Raw genomic sequence first — 13,112 nt, forward strand, 5'->3', positions numbered from 1 at the left:
GCCACCTGGGAGACACACCAAACATGTGGAAGAAGGTGCTGTGGTCAGATAAAACCAAAATCGAACTTTTTGGCAACAATGCAAAACGCTGTTTTGGCGTAAAAGCAACACAGCTCATCACCCTGAACACACCATCCCCACTGTCAAACATGGTGGTGGCAGCATCATGGTTTGGGCCTGCTTTTCTTCAGCAGGGACAGGGAAGATGGTTCAAATTGATGGGAAGATGGATGGAGCCAAATACAGGACCATTCTGGAAGAAAACCTGATGGAGTCTGCAAAAGACCTGAGACTGGGACGGAGATTTGTCTTCCAACAAGACAATGATCCAAAACATAAAGCAAAATCTACAATGGAATGGTTCACAAATAAACATATCCAGGTGTTAGAATGGCCAAGTCAAAGTCCAGACCTGAATCCAATCGAGAATCTGTGGAAAGAACTGAAAACTGCTGTTCACAAACGCTCTCCATCCAACCTCACTGAGCTCGAGCTGTTTTGCAAGGAGGAATGGGCAAAAATGTCAGTCTCTCGATGTGCAAAACTGATAGAGACATACCCCGCGAACTTACAGCTGTAATCGCGCAGCAAAAGGTGGCGCTTACAAAGTATTAACTTAAGGGGGCTGAATAATTTTGCACCCCAATATTTCAGTTTTTTATTTGTTTAAAAGGTTTGAAATATCCAATAAATTTCGTTCCACTTCATGATTGTGTCCCACTTGTTGTTGATTCTTCACAAAAAATTACAGTTTTATATCTTTATGTTTGAGGCCTGAAATGTGGCAAAAGGTCGAAAAGTTCAAGGGGGCCGAATACTTTCGCAAGGCACTGTATACTGGACTCCCGGTTTTTGGGCCCCACGAATATAGTTAAACAAGAACAAACACACAGACACATACACACACTCAGACACACACACACACACACACTCTGACTGGTTGATTTGTGTCCTGCAGCGTCTCATCAGGAAACTCTGGTTAATTGTTCCACGTTTGCTGACTCGTTGTGTGGAAACAAGAGCCCACCTAACGTCACCGCGACGACGGCCCAACCTGCAGGTAACCTTTCACACCTGAGACACAAATGATATCCCAGGGTTATGGTTAGGGTTAACCCCCAAACCATAACCCTGACCCATCCCAGGCTGAAGAAGTTATGATAGAAAAGGTGAAGATGTATCATCTTGTTTCTGTTGTTCACAGAGTCTGCTGCTGAAGTCTGGATCACCATCACTGTGACGTAAGAATCCTCTTTAACTACAATCAACATCATTCAGATGGAATATATATGTGTATATATATATATATATATATTTTTTTTTTTATATTTTTTTTTTTATTTTTTTTTTTTTTTTTTTTTAAAAAAAAAAGATTTAGAACACCCCAATTTTTGCACGTTTTTATTGAAATTCATGCAGTTCAATGTCTGATTGTACTCTGAAATGAAAGAATAGAACAAATGAACAATTTAAGTTAAAAAAAGAAATCATGAAATCAGTTTATAAACCAAAATGTATTCTAAATGTTTGACTCATCAAAGTAGCCCCCTTTAGCAGATTTAACAGCTGAACACACTCGTGGCATTCTTTCTACAATGGAAATCAAATATTCTTCAGAAAGTTCTTCCATCTTGTTCTTTTTTGCTAAGGTAGTTCTAATTCTGACATGTATATTATTTTTCAGTTTTGGGTAACCTTACTTTTTTTTTTATCCTCAGGCAGTTCACCACTTACCTTTGAACCATTTGAAGCTCTTCATTGGACTTGAACTGCTAAAATTTCACTTTAAAGCTAAAAACTTTGGGGTGTTCTAAAACTTTTGACCGGAGGTGTATATATAATATATATCTGTTTATATCAGAACATTAATGATGTACAGTATAATACAGAGTACTCATAATGTTCCAACCCTGTGTCTCTATGTTTGTGTCCGTAGAGTATCGTCTCTGTTGCTGGTTCTGCTGGCCGTGTCTCTCGCCATGCTGTCCCGCTGGAAACACCAACCCAAGAAACCAGACGGTAAACTAACTCCCTCAGTCAGATGTCGACTAATTATCAGATCACTGAACAAAAGGATCAAAAACTGTCCAGAAATTATCTTTTATTTGGCATTTTTCTCACTTTTTCGTCCACTTGTTGTTTCCTCTGCAGGTCCTGATCAGGTGTGACTGAAGATGAACAGCTGAGATCCAGTTTGTCTCCGCAGCAACAGAACAAACAGCTGTTGGCCCGGATCCAGAAAGTCTGACTGGGCCAGGTTCAGCCCACATGTAGGCCAGGGTTAGCCCAGGTTTAGACCAGGTCAGTTATAGTCTAGATATAGTCTAGATGTAGTCCATGTGTAGTCTAGATGTAGTCCAGGTATAGTCTAGATATAGTCTAGATGTAGTCCAGGTATAGTCTAGATGTAGTCCAGGTGTAGTCTAGATATAGCCCAGGTGTAGTCTAGATATAGTCCAGGTATAGTCTAGATGTAGTCCAGGTGTAGTCTAGATATAGCCCAGGTGTAGTCTAGATGTAGTCCAGGTATAGTCTAGATGTAGTCCAGGTGTAGTCTAGATGTAGTCTAGATGTAGACTAGGTGCAGTCCAGGTGTAGTCTACATGTAGTCCAGGTGTAGTCCAGGTGTAGTCCAGGTGTAGTCCAGGTGTAGTCTAGATGTAGTCCAGGTGTAGTCCAGGTGTAATCTAGATGTAGTCTAGATGTAGTCCAGGTGTAGTCTAGATGTAGTCCATGTGTAGTCTAGATGTAGTCCATGTGTAGTCCAGGTGTAGTCTAGATGTAGTCTAGATGTAGTCCAGGTGTAGTCTAGATGTAGTCTAGATGTAGTCCAGGTGTAGTCCAGGTGTAGTCCAGGTGTAGTCCAGATGTAGTCCAGGTGTAGTAGGTCATAGATCAGGGGTTGTCAAACTTTTTTCAATAATGTACCTCCTTTGAATTGTGTTTTTAACATATTTTTAAAGGAGCATTTTGCTAAAAGTTCACATACCCCCTGCAGTACTCCAAAGTACCCCCAGGGGTACGGTACCCCCTGCAGTACTCCAGGGTACCCCCAGGGATACGGTACCCCCTGCAGTACTCCAGCATACCCCCATTTGAGAACCCCTGCTGTAGATACTCAACATCAGCCTAAAGGTGTCATGGTGCATTTCTGACACAGCGCTTTGTCTAAAAGTGTAACGGTAACGAAAGTTGTTCTAAATATACTCTCTAGTATTATGTATACTCTGTAGTATTATGTATACTCTGTAGTATTATGTATACTCTGTAGTATTATGTATACTCTGTAGTATTGTATGTTTAAAGAGGTCCAGTGTGAACATTACCTGAGATTAACATCTGTTTGGTGTGAAAGGGTTAAAGGTAGACAGGTATGAGGGGGGCGGGTTCATACTCACACACCTTATCAGGTGTAACCATGGTTACAGGTAGCAACAGAAACTCACACACCCCCAGCGTTACCACGGTGATTATTTGGTTTACTGCTGACATAGAGGGTGAAGTTTACTGCAACTGTTTCATTTATTATTACTCTTCTTCTTTATTATATATATATAGTATACACATATATATATATATATATATATATTTAATTTTTTATATGTTTGTGTCAGAATGTTCTGTATCTGATCTGTCTTTTATTTTGAAATGTAACCCTAAAATATGTAACCCTAAAAATATGAAACCAGTTTAACCCAGTGTACCCTCTGAGGTCTGCGGAATATCTATATCTATATCTATATATATATATATATATATATATATATATATATAGATATATATATATATATATATATATAGATATATATATAACTGATCCCTTTGTGTTTCATATCAAACTCAGCTTCCTGTTAGCAGGAGAACTCTAAACAACTTCTGCCGTCTGGTTTAAGCCCATTTCTAATGTCTCCAAATCAAGGCACCAATCACAACCCCTAACTAGGGTTGGGTACCGGAACCCGGGTCCACTATGGAACCGGTTCCTACGCAAACGGTAGTATTCGGATCGGATTAGAACGCAAATTTCGGTTCCTCTTTTGGGTTCTGACTGAAATATTTTCCCTCTGTCTCAGACTCTTTTCCTTCTCCCTCTGCTGCCGAGTGGCGTGCCGGCTCGCGGTGTGAAGCGCGTGTTCGTGCTGTTCTCCGACAGCGATGTGCGCTCTAACCATCCCAGCTGATAGACGGCTTTTAGTACGCGCTCTGAAACACTAAAGCTGAAACGTTGATGAGAAAGACATCTCTTTGACCACCACCCTTAACTTGTGACGGGTGTACGAGTTGTCTCGGTGGCTGACATGAGTCGAGGTCTTCAGGTCACATTAAAGTAGTAAATACACGTTATAATATCACTCAAACATGGGTCTCTGGTCCTCAGAGGGTAACTGTTATTATTGGTATTATATATATATATATATATATATATATATATATATAATACATATATATATATCGTGTGTTAATTTATTCATATTTGTCAAAATGTTTTTCTGTTTTGTCTTCTATAAAAGAAGTCTTACACGTTATTGTTCTGTGTGTGATTCTCTTTAGTCTCTTTATACCTGCAGAGCAAGAAGTGGTCAGATCCTTTATATATATATATATATATAGATCCTTTATAGATCCTTTATAGATCTAGATAGATATAGATATCGATATAGATCTAGATAGATATATAGATAGATCCTTTATAGTACAGGCATTATGCAACCTGACCCTCCCCTGTAGGAGCCACATATTGTACATTGTTTGATGTTGGGTCTGGGTCTGACCCACATCCAGATGTTGGGTCTGGGAACTCCCCATTCGTCAGGGCTCAATCCGAGGGGCGGGCTCAACGGTTGTCTTTCAGATTCCCTCTGCTCCAATAGGATAGCGCTCCAACCAATCAGAGCAACGCATCTTCCTTTTTTAAGAATGACTTCAGAGCCGTTCTTTGTTCTTTTCTCAAAGAAAAGCTGAGCTCCAAGTCTTCCAGAAGACCGCTGTTCACCAGCAGCAGCAGCAGCTATAAGCCCCGCCCACTGGCTCTATACACGATGTGATTGGCCTGACCAGAGTTTGGTTTTTCCAGCTCGCAAACCAACAAAGAGTTACTAGATGACCTTGGCTGCAAATTACATTTGCTGCTGCGGTGGTCTAGATTTCTAGGCTAGCACTCATTCATATTATTTATTGATTATTATATTGTAGGTGGTGGGCTTGTTCATCGTGGTTTGAGTGGAAGTGATAACATATTAGTTTGCTTCACCCCATTTATGGCCCTAACAATGATGATCCATCTTTCTTCCACCATCTTTTCTCCATATTATGAAATTCAAATAATCTCATCATAGCAGGAGACTTCAATACTGTCATCAATCCCACAATTGGCCGCTCAAGCACCTCTGGCACCTTAATACTTAAGAAACTGGCATTCCACTGACACAATAAAGCAATATGTGGGGGACTATGGACTTATCGACAGTTGGAGAATGAGAAACCCGTCTTTAAGGGAATATTCATATTTCTCAACAGTTCACCAATGCTCATCTAGAATCGACCTATTTATCATCAGTAACTCGCTAATACCCAAGATGTCAGACAACACAATCCACCCACTTATAATCAGTGATCACGCCCCTGTCTCTATTTCTTTTTATTGATTTTTCATCTGCTTTTAATACAATTCAACCTTATACTTTAGCCAACCGTCTTGTTGAGCAATTTAATCTTTGTCCCAATCTTGTTTGGGACAAAGATTTTTAACAAACAGGACTCAGAGAGTAAAGGTGATCGGAGCTCTGCCTGGTCAGCTCTGCTCTTCTACAGGTTCACCACAGGGGGGCGTACTTTCACCCCTTCTGTTCATCTTATATACAATGTGTCAGAGCAAATATGGGAATAGGACCATCATTAAATATGCGGACGACCGTCATAGCAAGCCGGCTCCATAAAAATGACAGAGGCCATGGCCCAATGATTGAAGACTTTGTCCAATGGTGTGAGGAGTCACACCTTTAAAGTGATGGTTCGGAGTAATTTCACCCTAGGGTCCTTTGCACCATGACCTCGAGCCAAACACCCCAGAAGCTTTTTTCACCTGGGTCTAACATTGGGCGAGTTAGCGTAGAGTAGCGTTATCAGCTGAATAGCTTAGCGCAGGGGCTAATGGACCCACGTTTCTATCTCGTAAAATGACCCCACTAATAATGCCCGAAATGATACCAAAGGTCTACAGTAGTACAAATAGGTTATGTACTCATAAAACGATGGATTGTAAAGTTTGTAAGTACACCAGAAGTTTATGAACATTTGCCTGCTCTCTTCAGCTCTCTGTTGTTGCTGCTTCTACCTGCAGTTAGACGAGTGCTTAGGGACGTCTACAAATTACTACACCGAAAAGAGATACAACAAAAATATTTATTAATTTAATGATTAAATAAGGTAATGTCTCCAAACTTACCTCAATTATAACTTGTCTCCTGTTAGTTATACTACAGCACTTAAAAAGGTAAATTAATAAATATTTTTGTTGCATCTCTTTTTGGTGTTGTAATTTGTAGACGTCCCTAAGCACTCGTCTTACAGCAGCAGCAGCAGAGAGCAGAAGCCAGCAGGCAAGTGTTCATAACCTTCTGGTGTACTTACAAACTTTACAATCCATCGTTTTATGAGTACATAACCTATATGTACTAGTGTAGAAGTTTGGTATCATTTCGGGCATTATTAGTGGGGTAATGTTAAGAGACACTTCGGATCCATTAGCCTCTGCGCTTATAAGCTATTCAGCGGCTAACGCTACTCTACGCTAACTCTCCCAATGTTCAACCCAGGTGAAAAAAGCTTCTGGGGGGTGTTTGGCCCGAGGTCATGGTGCAAAGGACCCTAGGGTGAATTACTCCAAACCATCACTTTAATTAAACATATCCAAAACAAAGGATACACATTGATTTTGGAAAAACTCCAGGACATGAGGCCATAACTATAAATGGTCAACTAGTGGATCAAGTACAATCCTATAGATACCTAGGGACAATTATCGACTCTAAATTAAATATTATATTATATTATATATTATATATATATATCTGTTTTATATCTGAACATTAATAATGTATGTATAATATAATGTTACACACATGTGTTATATATCAGTACATTAATGATGTACATATAATACACAATACTGACAATAATGTTCCAATCATGTATAGGCCGTGCAGTTGCTGAATCTGTCTTCATTTCAGCTCAACAAAGGTCAGTTTAAAAGATTTTACTCATATTTTGAGAGACTCTAGTCACGCTCAACTTTACTACCCCGCTCAGATGACGCTCGGGATGTTGGAGCTCAGGACACTTCCCTCCACCTTCACACAGGCAACACCAAGTAGGGATTCAGATGTCCCCCAAGCTGTCAGAGCTCTTCACCCTCAACTATACTCCCCTCCTCAGGAAAATCAAAGACGAATATAAACGCTGGTCTAAACACCAGCTCACACTCATTGGAAGAATAGCTGCAGTCAAAATGAAAACCCTACCCCAGATTAATTACCTTTTTTCGATGATCCCCATCACTCCTAAAGACAAATGGTTCAAAACTCTCAATTCACTAACAACACACTTTTATTGGAAAAACAAAAAACCCAGAATATCACTCTCAACGCTACAAAATAAAAAAATCACATGGTGGGCTTGAGGCACCAAACTTCTTTCACTACTTCCTGGTAAATCAATTACAGTACAGGGTAAATGGATCAATATACATAAGCACAATTACCCGTGGCTGGAACTGGAACAAAACCAATGTACAAACATCCCAATTGCAGATCTCCCCTTCCTCTCACAATCAATCAAGAAATCCAACTTCTGCCAACGCATTACCATCTATTCAACTCTGACAGCCTGGTGGAAAACGACCCAAATCACAAAATCATCACTAGAATTAAACAAATTCACCCCACTCTGGCACAACCCAGTGTTCATGTTACAGAACAAACCTTTTTACTTCTCCACATGGGCACAAAAAGGAATCACACACCTTCACCACGACATTTCATGTCATTTAACACACTCACAGAGAAATATGGGGTTGGGAGAGAACAGTTCCTTCAATATCAACAACTTAGACTTAAAATCAAAGATAAAATCAGAATCACCAATAACACGTTACAACCCTCTCAGCTCACAGAAGATCTTATGAAAATTAATAACTTCAAAAACCTAACCTCCCAGCTATAAAAAATGATTTCCAACCTAAACACAACAACAACACTCCCAACAACCAAGTGGGAAGCTGATCTGGTCTTCTGTCCCACCCCTGATTACTGGGAACAGAACTGTAAGAATACCTTCTCCATGACTGCTAACACAAACCTGCAGCTTATACAATATAAAGTCATTCATAGGACTCATATCACCCAAAGGAAAATGTTCAAAATGGGCCTAGCAAACACAGGTATCTGTTCACAATAACCTTAGGTAGCACAGACGACTATCTGCACACCATGTGGCTCTGTCAACCAGTTTATTCATTCTGGATCATGGACACCGAGACACAGTCCACCACCCTGAGCTACAGCATCCCACCATCTTCAACACTCTGTCTCCTTGGCGACGTCTCCGAAATCCAAATCCTGCAAGAATTCAGGAATCCGTTGTTCATTTCTCTAGCTGTCGCTAAGACAGTAGTCCTCCAAAACTGGAAATCAAAGAAATCTTGACACATCAATCACTGGACAAATTTAATCTCAGAATACATCTCAATGGAAAAACACACAATGCCCACAGAAAGAACCAAATATCAGCCTTCGAAGACACCTGGTCCCCATTTCTAACGTTTCTAAATTCAATAAAAATATAACTACAAGCTGTGTACATTACCAGACATATACCTCCCTCCTCCATTATGTAATACCCCGCCCTCCCTTGTTCTTTTACATTATTTATATCATTTAATTATTCTATTTTGCCCTTTTTGTTCTTTGTTTTTTTCTCTCTCCCTTGCAGTTATAACTTTACTCGTACACACGTAGAGACACACTACCAACACCATCCACACTTATGCATAAACATGTTTTTCCAACTCCCTTCAAACATGAAAACCGTGATCACCCAATATGAATCGTAGATCATTCTACCCAATTACTAATAATACATCCTCATATTTGTCAACTGTCCTGTCCAGTCCTGTCTGGTCAGTTCTGATACTGTCCTGTCTGGTCAGTTCTGATACAGTCCCGTCTGGTCAGTTCTGATACTGTCCCGTCTGGTCAGTTCTGATACAGTCCCGTCTGGTCAGTCCTGATACTGTCCTGTCTGGTCAGTTCTGATACTGTCCCGTCTGGTCAGTTCTGATACTGTCCTGTCTGGTCAGTCCTGATACTGTCCCGTCTGGTCAGTCCTGATACTGTCCCGTCTGGTCAGTTCTGATACAGTCCCGTCTGGTCAGTCCTGATACTGTCCCGTCTGGTCAGTTCTGATACAGTCCCGTCTGGTCAGTCCTGATACAGTCCCGTCTGGTCAGTTCTGATACTGTCCCGTCTGGTCAGTTCTGATACAGTCCCGTCTGGTCAGTTCTGATACTGTCCTGTCTGGTCAGTCCTGATACTGTCCCGTCTGGTCAGTCCTGATACTGTCCCGTCTGGTCAGTTCTGATACTGTCCCGTCTGGTCAGTTCTGATACTGTCCCGTCTGGTCAGTTCTGATACAGTCCCGTCTGGTCAGTTCTGATACTGTCCCGTCTGGTCAGTTCTGATACTGTCCCGTCTGGTCAGTCCTGATACTGTCCCGTCTGGTCAGTCCTGATACTGTCCCGTCTGGTCAGTTCTGATACTGTCCCGTCTGGTCAGTTCTGATACAGTCCCGTCTGGTCAGTCCTGATACTGTCCCGTCTGGTCAGTTCTGATACAGTCCCGTCTGGTCAGTCCTGATACAGTCCCGTCTGGTCAGTCCTGATACTGTCCCGTCTGGTCAGTTCTGATACAGTCCCGTCTGGTCAGTTCTGATACTGTCCTGTCTGGTCAGTCCTGATACTGTCCCGTCTGGTCAGTCCTGATACTGTCCCGTCTGGTCAGTTCTGATACTGTCCCGTCTGGTCAGTTCTGATACTGTCCCGTCCTGGTCAGTTCTGATACAGTCCCGTCTGGTCAGTTCTGATACTGTCCCGTCTGGTCAGTTCTGATACTGTCCGTCTGGTCAGTCCTGATACTGTCCCGTCTGGTCAGTTCTGATACTGTCCCGTCTGGTCAGTCCTGATACTGTCCAGTCTGGTCAGTTCTGATACTGTCCCGTCTGGTCAGTCCTGATACTGTCCTGTCTGGTCAGTCCTGATACTGTCCCGTCTGGTCAGTTCTGATACTGTCCCGTCTGGTCAGTCCTGATACTGTCCTGTCTGGTCAGTTCTGATACTGTCCCGTCTGGTCAGTTCTGATACTGTCCCGTCTCACTTCCCTCTGTTGTTCTGTTCGTCAGTGTTGGGAAAGTTCACTTTCTACATGAACTAGTACAAAGTTCAGTTCACAAATTTTAACTAGTTCACTTCATAGTTCATACTTCAACATGTTGAACTAAGTTCACAGTTCCAAAAATGAACTAAGTTCACAGTTCTTTTTTTCCATATGTTGCTGCGAGCTTTTATTTTTCAAAATTATTGCCACAGCCCAAATATAGAACCACAGACAGCAATTATTCTATCAGTTTTACCACTGAAACGATGCGTCCGATTTCATCTTCATATCCAGCCAGTTCAACGTGCTGTTTCAGGTTTGCTGTGGATGTGTGTGTGTGTCTGTCTGTATATATGTGTGTGTGTGTGTGTCTGTCTGTATATATATGTGTGTGTGTGTGTGTATGTGTGTCTGTCTGTATATATATATGTGTGTGTGTGTGTGTGTGTGTGTGTGTGTGTGTGTGTCTGTCTGTATATATATGTGTGTGTGTGTGTGTGTGTGTGTGTGTGTGTGTGTGTCTGTCTGTATATATATGTGTGTGTGTGTGTGTGTATGTGTGTCTGTCTGTATATATATATGTGTGTGTGTGTGTGTGTGTGTGTGTGTGTGTGTGTGTCTGTCTGTATATATATGTGTGTGTGTGTGTGTGTGTGTGTATGTGTGTCTGTCTGTATATATATATGTGTGTGTGTGTGTGTGTGTGTGTGTGTGTCTGTCTGTATATATATGTGTGTGTGTGTGTGTGTGTGTGTGTATGTGTGTCTGTCTGTATATATATGTGTGTGTGTGTGTGTGTGTGTGTGTGTGTGTGTGTGTGTGTGTATGTATATATGTGTGTGTGTGTGTGTGTGTGTGTGTGTGTGTGTGTGTGTGTGTACAGTGTAGAATTGTTTCATTCTTATTTGGTGTTTGTATACAAAAAAAGACTTTCTGATCTTTCTCTGTATAAATACCATATATGTTCACTAACTAGTCTAAAACAAGACACCTACTTAGGCTTTCAGCTAAACTTTCAATCAGCAGTGTTTGATAGGCACCAGACTGAAATCTATTCTGTTCTGAATGTGTGGTTAATAGTTGTGACAGCAGTGTGTTAGCATCTGAACAAAGTGCTGTAAATCTACAGTGTTGTGCACGTTGTGGTTAAAGTCATGGGATAAGTGTGTAGAGTTTTGAAAACTGTGTTCAAGCAATGAAAAATGAACTAGAGTTTGGTCCACATGAACTGCTGCTGACTGTAGTTAGCGTTTTGCACATGTGACTCCAGTTGTGCCCACTGTCGTTTAGCAATCGAAAAAAACTGTAACAGATCGGGTCTCATAGAAGTCTCCTCTGTAACACATAACCAGTTGTAAGAAATGCTCGTGGTGGAAAGTGGTGATGGAGCAGTGGATATGATGCATGCCTTTGGTGTGGGAGAGCCAGGTTCAATTCCCCCTGTGATACATAAACCAATGTGCCCCTGAACAAGGCACTTAACCCCTGGTTGCTCCAGAGGTGTGTTACCTCTGACATATATAGCAATTCTAAGTAGCTTTGGATAAAAGGGTCAGCTAAATGACATGTAATAATGTCATGGAAAGTAGTGAAACCAGTGCAGCCCAAGTTAATGTAGACACTCTACAGGTTTAAACTAACAGACACATGATTACTGACATTAGAGTTTTTTTCGATTGCTAAACGACAGTGGGCACAACTGGAGTCACATGTGCAAAACTCTAACTCCAGTCTGCACAGCAGCAGTTCATGTGGACCAAACTCTAGTTGGTTTTTCATTGCTTGAACACAGTTTTCAAAACTCTACACACTTATCCCATGACTTTAACCACAACGTGCACAACACTGTAGATTTACAGCACTTTGTTCAGATGCTAACACACTGCTGTCAGAACTGTTAACCACACATTCAAAACAGAATAGATTTCAGTCTGGTGCCTATCAAACACTGCTGATTGCAATTTTAGCTGAAAGCCTAAGCAGGTGTCTTGTTTTAGACTAGTTAGTGAACATATACGGTATTTATACAGAGAAAGATCAGAAAGTCTTTTTTTGTATACAAACACCAAATAAGAATGACACAATTATACACTGTACTGTTTGAGAGAAACAGGTAAAAGAGCAAAGATACCAACATGTCCAGGTAAGATGTCTGAGGTTATGTACACAGCTATAAAAAAACAAACACTATATCTTTACTATAGTAAAACTGTGTTCTTACTTTTTTTCAGAAAGTAATGGAGGTGAAAGCAATAGAAACACCACATTCATTTGTATTTAGAGATGAGGCAGACATCCAATGTGATGAAGAGAACTTGCCACATGATGCTGGAGAGAGGCAGGATTAGTCACACTATTCTCTGGTACTGTTATGTACCTTTAGTTTTTTTTCCCCAGTAATTCCATAAATTACTAGAGACAAAATACTTTATTGAAGAAAACTGATGATTTTCATTCCTTCTTGTTTACCTTGTGTAAAAATTGGTATGCTATACAATCTATATTTTTTCCTTAAATAAACTGTTGAGTAGTGTCAAGTCACTCAAATTGTTCAAACTGTAAAGATGAAAAAGTTTGTAATTTCTGTGTTGGTGTTTGATGCTGGTGTTTTTACCCTCAGTGTGTTCTGAGAGACAGTGTGTGTGCGTGTGTGTGTGTGTGTGTGTGTGTGTGTGTGTGTTATCT

This window comes from Perca fluviatilis, chromosome 14, assembly GCF_010015445.1.
Source record: "Perca fluviatilis chromosome 14, GENO_Pfluv_1.0, whole genome shotgun sequence".
NCBI lineage: Eukaryota > Metazoa > Chordata > Actinopteri > Perciformes > Percidae > Perca > Perca fluviatilis.